Source organism: Lontra canadensis, unplaced genomic scaffold, assembly GCF_010015895.1.
Source record: "Lontra canadensis isolate GAN:19392208 unplaced genomic scaffold, GSC_riverotter_1.0 scaffold87, whole genome shotgun sequence".
NCBI classification, from domain to species: Eukaryota; Metazoa; Chordata; class Mammalia; order Carnivora; family Mustelidae; genus Lontra; species Lontra canadensis.
In genome coordinates this window covers 4,820,766-4,835,224 of record NW_022631081.1, presented here as the reverse complement: position 1 = coordinate 4,835,224, position 14,459 = coordinate 4,820,766, and the positions used below count along the sequence as shown (strand labels likewise).

The following is a 14,459-nucleotide window of genomic DNA, read 5'->3' as shown; positions in this document are numbered from 1 at the left end:
CCCTTGCAGACACCAGGAAATGGAGAAGGGTGACCCTCTCGTGTCCTGTGAGGCAGTGTAGTCCTCTAACTCCACTCCAGCCTCCTCCCACCTGTAGTCTCAGAACCACAGAGTTGCAGCAGGGGACACTCTGCCACTAAAAATGAGATTAGGGACCTGGAACCTCAGGAAATGAACTTGGAGGCACCCACTAGCTGGAGTGAGTTGGAAACAGGAGCGAGCTGGGAACTGCAATGTCTGGCCTAATGCAGTGTGACCTCATGACGGGGACTGAGCCTTTCTTGGTTATAAGATTGTAGAGCTAATGGTACCAAATTAAGGGGAAGCTGAGGTGACCAAAGTGTGGGACATTTCCAGCTGTGACCAGTGTCTGAAAACGGAGAGCAACCATCATGACTGGATCTGCTTAACTCACCCCTTCAAACACTCAAAGGAAATTCAGCACCCTCATGATGTCCCAAATCTCCTTCCACAGAGAGGGTTGGAAAAGGAGGAGCCATTGGTCAGCATGTAACACTGCCAACAACAGGAGCTCATTCGGTAATTCTGTGGCCCTTTGATGCTCCTTCATTCCCCCTGGCCATTCCTCATCTGTCACTTTCTTGGTTCTTCTACCAGTCCTATTTTCTTAAAGATTTACTTATTCGTTTTTAGAGAGTGAGAGCATATACACAGGTGAGTTGCAGGTGGGGCAGGGGGAGAGGGAGAAGAGAATCTCAAGGCGGCTTCCTGCTGAGCACGGAGCCCAACAAAGGGGCTGCCCATGGAGCTCGATGCCAGGCTCCATCTCACAACTCTGAGATCATGTCCTGAGCCAAAATCAAGAGTCAGCTGCTTAACCCATTGAGGCGCCCCTCTTCTACCAGTTCTAAAGTCAAATGAAGTGACACTCAGTAAGACATTCGGCTTTCATGTGAATAGCAGTCGCCTTTCCCGATTCCCTCCTGCTTTGGTTACGTTCCCTAGAGAAGATGACATAGTTTATATCTGAGGAGAGGTCCAGCTCAAAGGTGCTGACATCTTCCACTTGAAGGAGACCCCTTCTAATTTACAAAACTAGAAAACTGGGCATGCCTTTTGGAAGCTTGCCCTTTTGGGTTCAAGGACTTTTAGGTTAGACCTATTCACGTATTAAACAGTCTAGTAATTAACCAAAAATGCCACTGTGGCTCAGCTCAAAAAGGAGAGGGGCGTGAATATTCCAGACATAGGGAACCAAAGAGGCAAACACCACGAGACCAAGTGGAGTTTACAGCTTTCAGGGAACAGGAAAAAGTTCCGTGTGGCTGGAGCACTGAGAACAGCAGAGTGAATGAGAAAAAGATGACGCTGGTAAATTTTATAGGGACCAAATGTAAAGCCTTGCAGACTGTGTTAAGGATTTAGACTTTTATCTCAAAACTAAAACAGTGGGCCTCCTGGGCCTCACGTCAAGAAAGAAGCAGGTGTGGTCAAGAGTCACAGAAATTCCTATAGAAAATGGGGGAAAAGAAGTACCTGGAGTGAGAAAGGATATGGAAGCCTGGCCCCTGTGTGGTATGAGGGTTGGGCTGGAAGTTATCCGGTGGCTATTGTATTGGATTACAACACACTGACCAAAATAAATACCCTGAGTCCACGCTGAGGTAAGTATATAGTTGAAGGGAGAGATGAATGGGGAAGAAGGGACAGATCTTCCTTAATAAAAGCAGATATGATCATAGAAATAGAAAATCACTGAATGCAATGTGGGATTCTGGATTGCATTATAAAATTTTCAAAAAAGACATTAGAGAAAAACTTGTGAAATATGAGTAAGTCAGAGGTTTAGTTGATAGTATCATACAATGTTAATTTTCCACTTTTGACAATTGTACTTTGCTGAGATAAGATGTTAATGTTAAGGGAAGCTAGGTGACTAGTATATGAGAACTCTTTGTACTTGCAACTCTTCTGTAAGACTGGGTTTTTTTTTTTCCTTTCTTTTTCCTCTTGTTAGTAGTAGATCACCAGTTTATTATAAAAGTACACAGCTCAGGAACAGACAGATGCAAGATACATAGGATAAGGTAGGGGAAAGGCTATGGGATTTCCATGTGTTCTAAGCACATCACGTCCCCAAATCTCCACATGTTAACAACCTGGAAACTCTGTGACTTCAAAATTAAAAATAAAAATTTTTAATGGTGCCATCGCACTCTTCCCAGGACCATAGCTAATATGAAATCTTGTATCTGAAACTTGAATTCACTCACCCTCAGGCTCAGTGATGGAGATATTCCCAAGGTCACTGAAGGACAGAAGCCCTAAACCACCCCCATAATGTCTGGTTCTGGACTAGGCTCCTCACAGAGTGAGGTAAAGGCCCTCCAAAATTCACTAGAGAGGGATAGGGTGGCTGGGCGATGGACAGTGGGGAGAGTATGTGCTATGGTGAGAGCCATGAATTGTGTAAGACTGATGATTCACAGACCTGGACCCCTGAAGCAAATAATACATTATATGTTAATAAAATAAAATAAAATAAAAATCACTAGAAAAAGAAGAGTAGAGTGGTAGGTAAGTCTTACGGAAGGAGAGAGAATCTCCCAATCAGGACAAACTGAAAATCTAAATTCAAAACCCATGAAGAAAATCAATGCTAACAAAGAAAACAACAAAGTCAAATGCTAAGCAGATAAATCACTTCACACAAAAATGGATCTATCAGAAAGATATTTTTAAATGAATATATATAGGCTAAATATTCTCAAAGATAAATGTGTAACATCAATAAAGAGCAATAATTTGTGAAACAAAAGCTGGAAAAACAAAACAACAGGTAGACATGAAAAAGTAACAGGATATTACAGCAAATAAAAATATAGAAGATAAACTTCACCAGTCACCCAGCATCCACATCGAAATTTAGCCGTAACTCTGTAACTAGAGTTAATTTTCATTAAAAGACTTAAGGAGATTAATTCTTCAGTTTCAGTTTTCTGCATTATGGTCTCTACACATGTGAATTTAGGAATTAAAGGTGCATTAAAACCATCAAGGTTGGGGCGCCTGGGTGGCTCAGTGGGTTAAAGCCTCTGCCTTCAGCTCAGGTCATGATCCCGGGGTTCTGGGATCGAGCCCCGCATCGGGATCTTTGCTCAGCAGAGAGCCCGCTTCCCTTCCTCTCTCTCTGGCTGCCTCTCTGCCTACCTGTGATCTCTCTCTGTCAAATAAAAAAAAAAAAAAATCAAGGTCCAATACGTTTGCTTGTCTTGGAACTTAACTCTGTTCTTTTTTTCTTTAAATGTTTTGTGGTCAATCCATTCTCCACCAGTAGCCTGTTTTTTGTCCTGTTACTCAGTTTTTTAAAATTTCACTTTGGGAAATTTTCAATTTCAATTTCAGAGTAGGTCCCAAAGGGTCTAAAATTCAGGGACATTTCCTAAAATTCATGCTATTTTCTGGGAGTAGTGCACCTACCCATGTTGCCTGTAAAAGTTTTTGTTTCTCCCACTGTGAGTTCTGGCTGAGGCAACCCCTTCTATGAGAGTTGACCTTCTAGGGCCACCCAGCAGCCCAGATGGTAGAAAAGTTAAGCCCCACTCATGGCACACTGTGAACTTGGGTTTGCCAGCTACACTGGCAACTCCTGTCCTACCCGCCCTGGGAGGGGAGCTTTGGAGGTGTGCAAAACCCCCAAACTATCTACTGTCATCGAGCCCTGGGCATCTTCAGTGCCTCAAGACAAACTTGGCCGTGTCCTAGGTCCTGCCGTTCATGTCAGAGCCCATATCCAGAGCACGTGATCATTTATCTTCTGCCAGTTTTTAAAAGAAATTCGTTCTGTGGCACTACTTTACATTTGGTGGACATTTCAAGCATTTAAAACAAGTAGAGACAAACTATGGAACACCTGCAATAAACTTAACTATAAGAGAGGCTAACTACAACTAACATCATTCTATGTAAGTCACACTGACTCTCAACCAAATAATATTCATCCAGTTCTTATGGCCAATATCCTCGGCAGAGATGAGAGTATGACAGCAGCTATCAGAACATGGAAGTCTCTATAGTTAATGTTAGCACTTTGGCTAGTGGCTAACCCAACCCACCTATATTGAGTACAAACCTTATGCACCAACTCAGAGTCCCTAAACCACTTCTCTTATCACTCTTGGTACCTCATTTGGCTTGAGTCACCACTCCATTTCTGGGCTTGGAAGGGATGCTGAGTGTCAGAGTATGGGATCTGGCTTCCTGACTGGCTATCAAGAGACTGGATTTTTGCAACCCACTAATGAGAAGAGGTTAGCACCCCACAGGCTGAACAATGGCCAGTGGCAAGTGGGAAATAGACGGGAAGGTAAAGTCTCCTGATTTTTGCCCCTCAGGGGACCTTTCCAAAGTATATTTTATCCTTGCAAACCTTCTGGAGAAGTCGATGAGCCCAGAGAACGTGAGTAGTCTCTGTGACTACAGTTTGCTATGAAGTGGGGGCCATCCCATTAAAGTCTCACATCACATTGCATCTTCCCCTGGTCTTTCTTTACCTTTTTGCCTCCACATCACCAAGGCTCATCTTGCTGAGTGTCCAACCTACCAGAAGGAGGGACTGACACTAAACCTCCGTGGCATGATCCACTCCTTGGGAACCACAAGAAGCCACCAACCAGATTAGATCACTTTCACCTTGGCGGGGGTGCAGGGGGTTGAGATATTTTTCCTTAGTGGAATCAACATGTTTTCTGGTAATAGGGTTGCCTTTGGCAGCACTACAGTCCACAGTTATCGAATCCTCACTTGCTGGCCTGGATTCTCATATGACACAACCTCAGGCCGAGTCACCCATTTCAACCAAGGCAGTGAACCAATGACTACTGACTGGAGTTCACTGATCTCCCTGGGAAACCCTATGGTCACTCACGAGCCACCAGCCTGACAGAAGAATGGAATGGCTTGTTGAAGGCTCAGCTGGGGCATCTACTGAGGAGATCTATTATGTGTTTGAGGGTCTATCCTCCAGGATGACGTGTATGTCTTGAACTGACAACTGATATCTGGAACCATATCCTGTATGATTACAGAAGGTGGGTCCGGGAGTGGCCCTGCTCACCATTGCACACGATGACCTCTGGCAGAGTTTGTGCTCCCCATCAGCTGGGCTCAGCTGGGTCAGAGGTTCTCCTTCAAGGGAAAGGGAAAACACAACACAAAAAGGCTTCCATTCAATTGGAAGCTGACACTACTCCCCGGCCACTTTCTGCTCCTCGGGACAGTGACCAACAGACCAAAAAGGGAGTGACATTACTGCTGGGGTTACTGATGCTAATTGCCGTGGAGAGTGAGGTTAGTGGCACGTATGGGGATGGGAGGGGAATGTCTGGAATCAAGTTGGGAGGATTCCCTGGGGACTCTCTCAGTATTTCCATGTCTCCTAATGGTTATGAACAGGCAAAGCAACAAGGAACTCAGAGCCCTCAGGGCAAAAAATGTCACAGACCAGCCAAAGTGCTAGCAGAGAGTGAAGAGTTTCTAGAACAGGTGGTGGAGGAGGAAGATCACGAATATCAGTTATACTGTCAGGACAGACTCAGCAGCAGCAAATGGGCTTGTCTCGCAACCTTCTTGCTTCCGTCTTCCAGGGAATCCCAGCTGGCCACCCAGAAGGGGACGCTGTCACTGGCTGGACTTGCACCTCCCCTCCCAGGGAAGGAGTAAAGATGTCTTCGTTCTCTCAAGAGAATGGAGGTCCCCACATCGTAGGAGGAGAGCTGACACCATGGGAGGGCACGAGTGGACCTGAGTAGCGCAAGGTGTGGAGCATATTGGACACAAACCTTGTGCACCTTCTCAGATTCCCTCGACCACCTCCTTCTCTGTCTCTCTCTCAGTCGGTACCTCATCTTTGCCCAATCGTCCCTTCACTTCTGGTCTTTCGTGAAATGCCACAGTGGGAAATGGGAGGTGAAAGCAGAGGGGGCAGATAAAGTCCCCCTCCACTCTTCCTTCTGCAGACTTCTCGGGGGTATGTTTTCTCCTTGCATATCTTCCGGAGAAGTCCATGTGCCAGACCTGCTGTGTCTCTCTGCAGCTCACTATGGTGTGACATCCATCCTCCCACTTCCTGTTTCTGCCTCTCTGCCCTGGGATTGCATCTCTCACACAAAGTGTCCTCTCTTGGGGAGCTTGGGTGGCTCAGTTGGTTAAGCATCTGCCTTCGGCTTTAATAGTGATCCTGGGGTCCTGGGATTGAGCCCCGCATTGGGCTGGCTCCCTGCTGGGAGCCTGCTTCTCCCTCTGCCCCTTCCCCCACTCATGTGCAGGCTCAGGCGTGTTCTCCCCCTTCTCTCTCTCTCTAAGGTAAAAAAATCAACCTTTTTTTTTTTTTTTTAAGTGTCAGCTTTTTAATCCTTGACTTGGGCTATGTTTTCTAGAGGACCTTTATAAAAAAAAAAGTCCACAGGCAAAAAAAAATTGACAAGCCACATATTTGAATGCAAACCCATTGAAAGACAAAAGATACTGATCTGGAGCAAAGCACTTAGCCTTGTGTGTGACTTTCATTCAATGCTAGCTCATCTGATTCATTGGCAAATTCCGCTTCAATCTTCCAAATCCAAATTCAGCAAGTACTTCCTATCGGTCACTATATATAGGAATTGTGCTAGAAACTGGAGAGGGGGTAAATATAAACATAAATAAAACACATTTTCTGGCCTCAAAGAACATTCTGTCTTGTGAGGAAGACAGGCTTGTAAATGGCAAGCTACTATTTAATAGGCAGAGGAAAATAAATTCAAAATGGAGTATTCACTTTATGAAAATTCACTGAGTTGCAGCCTTATAATTTACCTACTTTTCTGCATGTATGTTACACACATGCAGTATATTGTGTGTATATTGTCAATAAAAAGTTTGCTTTAAAAACAAACTCAAGGGGTGCCTGGTGGCTCAGTTGTTAAGGGTCTACCTTCAGCTCAGGTCATGATTCCAGAGTTCTGGGATTGAGCCCCACATCGGCCTCCCTGTTCAGCAGGAAGCCTGCTGCTCTCCCACTCCCCTTGCTTGTGTTCCTTCTCTCGCTGTGTCTCTGTCGAATAAATAAATAAAATCTTTAAAAAAACAAAAAACAAAAAACCTCAAAATGGAAGAATAGGTTGCCAGTGGTGGGAGCTCAGGAGACAGAAGGACCCTCTCTGTCCTAGAGGGATCGAGGAGGTACACTGGAGCAGAATTTCAAACGGTGAGGGGACTCTGCCCAGGTAAAGGCTAGAAGGAGAACTAAACCAACCTAGAGCAGTGGTGTGGGGGTGTGTGGCTCTGGGAAAGCCCAGAGGAGAAGGTCCATACGTGGCCTGGCTTGATGATGGGTGTTAAAAGTTAAACTGTGTCCCCCAAGAAGATATATTGAAGTCCTCATCCTCATTACCAGCAAATGTGACCTTATTTGGAAATATGGTCTTTAAAGATATAATCAGGTTAAGATGAGGTCCTTAGGGCGGGCCCTAATCCAGGACTGGACTGGTGTCCTTCTAAGGGGAGGAAGAAAAACACAGAGACACAGGGCAGTAGGGAGGGACGTGATGCATCGACAAATCAAGGAACACCAAGGGTCCCTGGCAAACATCAGAAGTGAGCCAGGCCTGAAGATTCAGAGAGAGCATGGCCCTGTTAAGCCCTTCTTTTTGGACTTCCAGCCTCCAGAACTGCGAGAAAATTAATTTCTACTGTTTGAAGCCACCCAGCTGGTGGGGTTTTCTTACAAAATTCCTAGGACATTAACATGATGTTTGAACAGAAGAGCGCAGGAATGGCCTTTTAGAAGCTTCCATGCAGCTGAGCTAGTTTCTTTCTATGCATCAACCTTGGGGCTGGATTTCAGCCTTCCACACAGGCCCCACCTAGAACATTCAGGAGCCCATATGGCTCCTCTTGTTTCTAGAGCAGCCCTGCCCCAGAACTACCCATCACAGCTCAGAGCTCTCTCTTTGTCCTATTCCACCGGGGCTGGAGCACCCAGCATGGTCTTCAGCAGAGATTCCAGGATTCAGGTTCCACCAAGGACACGCATTAACACAAGACTTAAATGTGGAAGCAGGTTAGGAGGGAAATGAGCAGAAGAAAAGTGATCCCCTGGGGTGGCAGGAGCTGTGACAGAGGGAGCGGGCTTTCATTGCCATCAGCTTCCTGATTCTGTGGCTCCCTATAGCAGCATCAGCCGCCTCCCAGGTGAGCTAGTGAGAGTCTGGGGACCCGAGATGCTCATGACCTTCAGCTCACAGCTGTTCTGCTAGCCCTCCCAGGGACTAGGAAGCTACCTCACCCCAGACAGCACAGCCTTTCAGCTAACCCTAGCCAGGCGCGTTTCTGGTATGCGCAGCTGAGTCCTGGCCAAGGCACCTTTCCAGAGCCTACATCATCTCAGAATGAATACCCGTGACCGCAAAACAAGCTTTGACATGTGTTCTTTGGGATCTGTGGCTACCGAGGCGCGCACAGGCCAATCCCATGTGTTTGCAGAGGGCTCTTTTTTGGTTTTGTTCTGTTTTGTTTTGCAAAGTTTTTAAAATCTGGATCTAGAGATGCAAAATGTATAGCCAACAACCCAGTTAGAAATAGGCAAAAGATGTGAGCAGATACTTCCAAAAAAAAAGGGTCTCCAAATGGCTAAAGAACGTATGAAAATGTGCTCAACCTCACTGAAGTCATCAGTAAGCATACATGTGATTCAGCAGTAAGCCAGTGATCAGTAAACATACAATCCCGCTGTTCCACTCCTCTAGGCTTCCCTGTTAGGGATGTATGTATATGTGCGGTTTATCAAAAGACACGTACTGGAATGTCTGCAGTAGTCTTCCTAAAAGCCCCAAACTGCACCACCAGGCGTGTCCATCCATGCCAGAATGGATAAACAATGGTGATCTGGTTTATCCGTGCGGCGGCTCATCCAAACGGTGGAGTATTACACAGCCCTGAGAATAAATGCGTGACAACTACACAAACAGCCTGGAAACACCTCTCACATACAATGCTGAGCAGAAGAAGCCGGACACAAAGAAAACATATTGTGTGAGTCTACTTAGACAAAGCACAGTAACAGGCAAAACTAAGCGCTGGGGCAAGGAGTCAAGGCAGCAGGTCCCCTTGTGGAGCGATGACTGGAGGGGACACAGTGGGGAGGCTTTGGGCAGGGGGGGGGCGCTGGTCCTGTTTTATTTCTTCAGCAGGAGCAATGGCTTGTCACTGTGTTCATTTGGGGAACATTCTCTGAGCTGTACACTTATTTGTCACTTGTCTGTGCGTATCAAACTTCATTAAAACTACCTCTTTTTTTTTTGCTTAAGATAGGCAGAGCTGGGGTTCTGTTGTTCTTGACTAAGAACCCGCTAGCACAGGTGGATGGTGGCCACAGAAGGGACATCAGAGGGCAGACAGGACAGTGAAGAAGGTCGTAAAAGAGACACAGGCAGGAGAAACAGTACATTTCGGATCTTCTGCCTGTCAGGCCACAGGGATGCAGTTAGGAGCCTTCCAGGTCTAAGTAACAAAGTTCAGCTGATTCATTCGGCTGAGGGCTGCCTTAGGAGTGTCGCACATGGATGAGCCACTTGAGATGTGGTGGGAAAGGCAGCAATGTTACCTCCCTGTTCCAGATGCAGAGGCCGAGAGGCTTGGCTCTGTAGGCAGCTCACAGCAGGTCCCAAAGGGGACCAGGCCACTAGAGCCAGGCCCACCCACCCACCTGCAGCCCTGCCTCTTACCCCCAGGGGTGCATGGACCAAAGATGGTTAAATAGCACCGTCCAGAAAATGCTCCATACAGCAGCTGTCAGAAATGGCCAAACAGAAACCTCTCCTGGGCAGATGAGACTGTCCCCGTGAGACCTGACACCATTCCGCTTTGCTTCTGGCCTCTTTTCCATTTAAAGCTTCCCTTGAGAAATGTTAAATAAATGCTGCTATACCTTCTACGGGAAGGACATTTCTAATGTAATTTTTTAAATAAAAGCAGAGACTTGGGAGCCATTCTCCCGTTACTGAAATTCACATCACTCCCGAGTTTACGCAAACGGAGGATGACACACAGTAATTGACAAAGGCCAGCACACTTACCCATACAAGTTACACCCAGACAGTGTTTCACTCTCCATGGGAGACTGTCACAAACATGATTCCTTTAGTCCTCCCAAGAACTAAGAAAAGTGGGCAAAGCAGACATTGATTTTTTCAGCAAATATTCAGTATATTGCAAACGGCAGGCACCTGCAGGAGGGAATCAGCCTCATTTTGCAGCCAAGAAAGTGGAGAAGGCCAGGAAAAGGTAAATTATGCACCACTGTCCATAAGACTGGTAAACAATAAAGCCAGGCTGGAGCTGGGGTTCTCTTCCACCAGCACAGGGCTCTTTCCCTGGGGAATCCTGGTGTCTCCCTCCAGAAAATGCTTTATCTGGTCATTGCTTCTATTTGGCGCTTATAAGTGAGAACGAAAGTACCGCGAGACACAGAACTGGCCTCTCTCTCTCTCTCTTTTTCTAAAACTCCATTCTGAATATGTCAATATACTGCATGAAACCCCTTCGACCACTCTTCATTTTCTGCAGGAAAAAGTCCTTGTTCCTGGATAAGACTTACCAGCTCCTCCTGAATAGAAATCTCCTGTTTCTCCTGCCTGTGTCTCTTGTACGACTTTCTTCATGATCCTCTCTGCCCTCTGATATTCCTTCTGTGACTGCTGTCCACCTGTGCTGGCAAGTTCTTAGTCAAGAACAACAGAAACACAGCTCCTGACACTTTAACCAAAAAAGGAGGTATTTACTGGAAGGATCTTCAGGAGCTCATAGGATTCGTGGAAAGGCAGGAGGACAGAGCTCACAGAGCAGGGAGAGAATAAGACAGGCCGGGCGGCCAGATCCATGACCCAAAGTCGTGTTTTGGAGAGGACATTGCTGCCTGGGCACAGGGTGGTGATGCTCCTTGGCTCTGCTAGTCATTGCTGCCTCCACTGCCATGAAAGAATCCCCCGACCCCTGCTCTTTTAAATGTCAAGTTTGAATGAAGTTTTATATATAAGGTGGTACAACATTTTTCAAGGGCTGAAAGCATAGAATAGTCAACCCAGAATCCAGTGCAAATATCCCCTAGGAATGATGGAAATGTTAAGGACGTTCTGAAACGAAGGAAAACAAAGAGAATTTGTCACCAGAAGACCTACTCTAAAAGAATGGCGAAAGAAAGGTTCTCTAAAAAGAAAGGAAATGATAAAAAGAAAGAATCTTAGAACATCAGGAAGGAGAAAGAACATGATAAACGAAAATATGGGTTAAGACAATAGATGTTTCTTCACTTGGGTTTTCTGAATTATGTTTGATGGTTGAAGTGAAAATTTAGATATGGTTCTACATGTATACAGAGGGAAATTTAAGACTATATCATACTATAAATGGGGGCAGGTAAAGGAACTTCCAGGGAAGTAAAGGTTCTATACTTCATTGAAACTGGTTAAATGACACCAGCAGATATGATAAGTCATGTATACATAATGTAATATATGGAGAGACCACTAAAAAAGTTAACCAAAGAGATACACTCAAAAACACTGTAGAATTAAATACAGTTACCATATGACCCAGCAATTCCACTCCCAGATATATAGCCAAGAGAAATGAAAACATATGTCCACACAAAAACTTGTACACAAACTTTTACAACAGCATTACACATAACAGGTAGAAATACCCCAGATATCCATCAGTAGATGAATGAATAACTACAACAAAAATGTGTATTATATAGTGGAATCATATTCATACAGTGGAATACTATTTAGCCATAAAAAGGAACAAAGTACTGGTCTATGCTACAACTTGGATGAACCTTGAACACTATGCTAAGTGAAAGAAGCCAGTCACAAAATTCCACACATTGTATGATTTCATCCATGTGAAAGTCCATGATAGGGAAATATATAGAGGCAGAGGGTATATGAGTGGTCACTTAGGGCTGGGGGAAGATTTGGGGGTAAGGATGGCAGAGTAGTGATAGCTAAAGGGTATGGGGTTTCTTTTGGAGGTCATGCAAATGTTCTAAAATTGACCATGATGGTTACACATACCCGCGAATATGTTAAAAAGCTATATACTTTAAGTGGATGACTTCCACAGTATCTGAATCATATCACAAAATTTATAAGAAGAATAACAACTGCAATACATTGAAAGGCATCAAGTCAAGAATTGCATAATGATACCAAAAATTAAGTCATTACTAACCCTGGAGAGATGCTAGAAGTTCAACTCATTTGTCTGGTAACTGGTGAATAAAGGAAAGCATGGAATATTTTTCTTACCATTTCCATATTAGGAAAACTATTGGGTAAGCAAATGGTTAGATGAGGAGAAGTTTCTCTTTATAGAATTATTTCTACTAATAACTACAAAAGGAATGATAGAATATCATCATTTTGCAACCTGTACTGAACCAATGGGTCTAGGAAATTGTCCACAATGGCTGCTGGTGTGTGTGTGTGTGTGTGTGTGAGAGAGAGAGAGAGAGAGAACCAGACAACATGTGTGCCCTTTCAATATACCTGTGAATCATTCTGCCAATATAATTGACTCTTACTCTGAATCCCTAACTATCAGTTTACAGGAAATGAAGGAGACAGAAGAGTATCATAAGCAACATTACGGAGATGCAATCAGCAAAATCATGTCTGGGGCAAACTACAGAACAAATGACCTAGTTTCCTTTTTTTTTTTTTTAAGATTTTATTTATTTATTTGTCAGAGAGAGAGAGCACAAGCAGGGGGAGTGGCAGGCAGAGGGAGAAGCAGGCTCCCTGCTGAGCAAGGAGGCCAATGCAGAACTCAATCCCAGGACCCTGGGATCATGACTGAGCCAAAGAAAGATGCTTAACCCACTGAGCCACCCAGGTGTCCCTGACCTAGTTTCTTCAGTCAATTAATTACAAAGGGAAAAAAAGAGAGAAGGAGAACCTATAGATCAAAAGCAACTGGGGGCTCCTTCCCCTTTCCCAGGCTGTTCTCAGCCATGGGGATTCAGACAGCACAGCCAGCAACATCAGGAGAGCTGAGCTCTGAGGCAGAGAGGTTTGGCTGGTATCACTGGCAAGATTAGCAACACTAAGGTCAAGAAAATTCACTGAGTTGGGATGCATGGGTCCTGGGATCAAGTCCCACAAAGGACTCCTTGCTCAGTTGGGAGCCTACTTCTCCCTCTGCCCATCAATTCCCTGCTGTGCGCTCGCTCTCACTCTCTTCCTCTCTCTCTTTTCCACAAATAAATAAATAAAATCATTAAAGAAAATTCAGCAAGTATGACTGGGTGTGGAGGAACAGACAGGATTTGGTCAGCATGGCTGAGAGAGTAGTTTCATACAGGAAATTGAGCAAATATGTAAATATATGTAAATATATTGAGGATAGGGGGAGCCAGAGCTCTTATTGTCAGAGTCTGAAGTTGGAAATATGGAAGGGGAAGGTGAGAAGGAACTGTCTCTATCCACAGAGAGAGCCTAGAAGCAATGATGTCCCAACGGCAATGAGCACACCCAGCATCCAGAATTTGGCTTCTAAATTTTCTAATAAAAAGGACTGGGGTTAATCTGAGAAATGCACATTCGACTACAAGATAAACCAGGAACATGTTGTTGTTTCTTTAAAGTAAGGAAATGTTCAGAGTGATGGGTAACATCAAAGGGACACAGGAGGCAGTTTTAAAAGATTCCTCCTGGGGCACCTTTGTGGCTCAGTTGGTTAAGTGGCTGCCTTAGGCTCAGGTCATGATCCCAGGGTCCTGGGATCAAGCCCTGCATTGGGCTCCGTGCTCAGCGGAGAGCCTGCTTCTCCCTCTCCTTCTGCCTGCCGCTCTGCCTCCTTGTGCTCTCTCTCTCTCCATCAAATTAATTAATTAATTAATTAAAATTTTAAAAAGATTCCTCCTACCCAAAGCTGGGAAAATTTAAGTATCAATATAAATGAGGGTTACTTATAATAACCCACTGGATGAGACAAAAATCCATGATGTCATACTGATATGAATAGATGAACAGGTAAGTAAATAAAAAGCTGCTCCTTATAGTACAATGCATTCTAATAAACGTGCAAAGAATAGTATTATAAGAAAAACCACCAACTGGCAGCCATCAAAGTAATAACTTACTTGATTCAGCCAAGAAAAACAAATGTACTAAAAACCAGTGGGATTTGTTCAAGAACTGTGTTTTGCCAAGCCTCAAAGTGTCTCCACATAAAACTACATTCTAATTTATTTCTAATTAATTACACATTAATTAATGATTATATTAATTATATTCTAGTTTTATCCTAATTAATTATTCTTTTTTTAAAGATTTTATTTATTTATTTGACAGAGAGAGATCACAAGCAGGCAGAGAGGCAGGCAGAGAGAGAGGAGGAAGCAAGCTCCCCGCTGAGCAGAGAGCCCAATGCGGGGCTCGATCCCAGGACCCTGA

The 14,459-nt window shown here is 44.5% G+C and overlaps 1 protein-coding gene across 3 annotated transcripts in view; it reads right to left on the bottom strand.

Moving 5' to 3' along the window:
* Positions 1-14,459, bottom strand: part of OSBP2 (oxysterol binding protein 2) — a 158,199-nt gene that overhangs the window by 126,339 nt on the left and 17,401 nt on the right. The window lies entirely within an intron of this gene.